This window comes from Otolemur garnettii, unplaced genomic scaffold (genome assembly GCF_000181295.1).
Source record: "Otolemur garnettii isolate 467f Iridium unplaced genomic scaffold, OtoGar3 scaffold00018, whole genome shotgun sequence".
Classification (NCBI taxonomy): Eukaryota; Metazoa; Chordata; class Mammalia; order Primates; family Galagidae; genus Otolemur; species Otolemur garnettii.
The window spans coordinates 23,298,186-23,300,820 of record NW_003852413.1 but is presented as its reverse complement, the minus strand read 5'-3'; positions in this window follow the sequence as shown (position 1 = coordinate 23,300,820).

The following is a 2,635-nucleotide window of genomic DNA, read 5'->3' as shown; positions in this document are numbered from 1 at the left end:
TGTATGTGTTGTAAAGCATTATTTCTTTATTTTGAAAATCTCACAAGACTATTACCTATAATAAAGAAGTTGAGAAGTATAGGTTCTTGTTTGCTTCCATAGAGGATTTTATTTGCTGTAATCCTTGGCTGGACCAAATCTCTTTTGATTTTGATTGTTGAGTCATCAACTTGTCTGTACTGCACCGTGGTAACTAATCTTCTGGACCATAGGTCTTTCCCTTGGGAAAAGCCCACCACTATAGAACTTAGGCTTACCATCATGACAGTAGAAGTGCTTGTCACCATGGAAACCTACACCTACTCGCTATCCCTAATCTGTCTCAAGTGTCAACTTTTTGAAAAATTCTTCTAATGTTTTTTCAGATTCAAGACTTTTTGCTCTGTTAAGTAGGATATCTATTTTTGTCTCATCTCTTCTGCTATCAATACATTTGGATTTTCGACATTACTTTTGCAGCTTATGACATTTGTACGTGACATTGTAATTGAATAATTATTAGAGCTATGGCAAGTAATCAGGGCATTTTATAGGGAAGGCAACTGACACTAAGTTGTTTTCTTGTATATAGTGCGATTCATTAGTGCAAGAACCAAGGTCAGAACCTGGTTCTCTTGGTTTCATCCAATACACATTTCCCTACGTTGTATTAAGTCCAGGCTGTTAATCCCCTCACAGGTGCCACTTGCACCGATGGTCTACGAGTGATCACCAACTCCTTATTAACCTGGAGAGCTGCTGGGCTGAAAGGTATTGTACCCCCAGAAGATGAAGTTCATGGGTAAACATGGAAACTTCCAGTTTTTAGCATCCTCTACACATGGAAATTCAGTGTTCCCCTCTTAAACCCTGTCCTTTTGTAGGGTTTAAACATTATCATTAAACATTTGATATTTTGTAAAGAAAACTCTATTTATAGGGGAAAATGACTTCTGTGTGTGTGTGTGTTTTAACTGTGACACAGACAGGCATAGTAAAGTAACTTTTTACATTAAAATTTTAATATTTTTAACGAGTAATATTTTCTTACCTTTTACTCGAGTTCTACCACCTTTGCTTCCAGAGGCTCCTTGTGAAACAAGTTTGGCAAAGGTTATAATTATGCTAAACTCCCCCTGAAATCTACCAATTTTCCTATGACTCTCTGACAATCATTGTTATTTCAATAATCTAGGAACGTTCAGTCTTCACCTTGGCAAATTCTTCCTAATGAAGTGGATATACTTTACTTTCTGTTCATTTGGCATTTATCCGTGGCATAAAATTAAACATTTTAACCTTGAAGAAAAGAAGTTACACCTGTCAGTTTCTATGTCTGCCCATGTGTTTTGAAAACAATTTGATGTAAAGTTGCTTTTTGTGGAACAAGTTTCCAGGGGCTGAGTTTTTTGCAATCTTTGCCAAATCCATGGTGTAATGTGTTAGGTAAGAAGAGCATTGGAGGAGTAGTTTGAACCTGGGTTCAAGTTCGTTACTTTATATAGCTTTGTGACTCAGGGCAAGACAGGTAACATCTCTAATCAGGATCTTGATCTATAAATGATCATCATACTTCTTGTTTTATAAGGTTTTGTGAAGATCAACTTTGACTTTTTGTCTCTGTGTTAAAAACCTGAATTAATTTATAAATACAAGGCATATTCACCATTAAATTGATTGTAGTTCCAGTGTTTGTTTTCATGAGCTCTATTTGTAGTCTTTAAAAGAAATCTATATTGATGGTGGGCAGAAGAGAGGAGTGTGGACTTGATGTCTTGAAAGATGAATTTTTTGTTGGATTTAAGGTGATAGATATCTGAGATAATAGATAACTCATTGTAAGGAAAGATGGACTCCATCAGGAGCCCCACTTGACTAAGAGAGCCTGGATATTCAAGGGGTATAGTGGTCTTCCATGTGGGGTGCTCCTCTGTCCTGGAAGTTAGGAGTGGGAGTTACAGGTGTGATGAAGCTGAACCCTGTACTATCTTGGGGTACTGCTATGAGACACTCCCCTCCCAGTGCAGGAAAGAGATAATTTTTCAAACCTGGATTGTTCAGATCTGAGCTTTTATCCAGCTTTTAGGGATAAAGGCCTCATCACATTCTGCCTGAGAGGGGTGTCTTTATATACCTTGGCCTTACGCCACACCAGAGAGTTTATACTAACGATGTGGCTTATGGTGGGTTACCAGGTTGACCTCTGGAGGGGCTGGAAATTGAATATTTATGGTGAGTCATATGCGTGCTCTATGTGCTGGTGACTGACCCCCCACCCCAGTGAAAACTCTGGACACCAAGGTTTGGGTGAACTTCTCTCGTTAGCAGCATTACACATGTGTTGTCATCACACATCATCACTGGGAGAATTAAGCGTGGTTTTGTGTGACTCTGCAAAAGGAAAATTAGAAGCTTGTGCCTGGTCTCTCCTGTACTCTGTCCTATGTGCCTTTTGCCTTTGCTGATTTTAATCTGTATCCTTTCACTGTAAAAAACCGTAACCATGAGGAGAACAGCTCTTCTGAGTCCTGTGAGTCCCCCTAGTGAATCATCCACACTGAGGATGGTTTTGGGAACCCCCAACACACCTCTACAGAACAGAGCACAGGGAAGAGGTCACAGGCTGCTTCCTTTCTCCCTGTTCAGATGACAACTT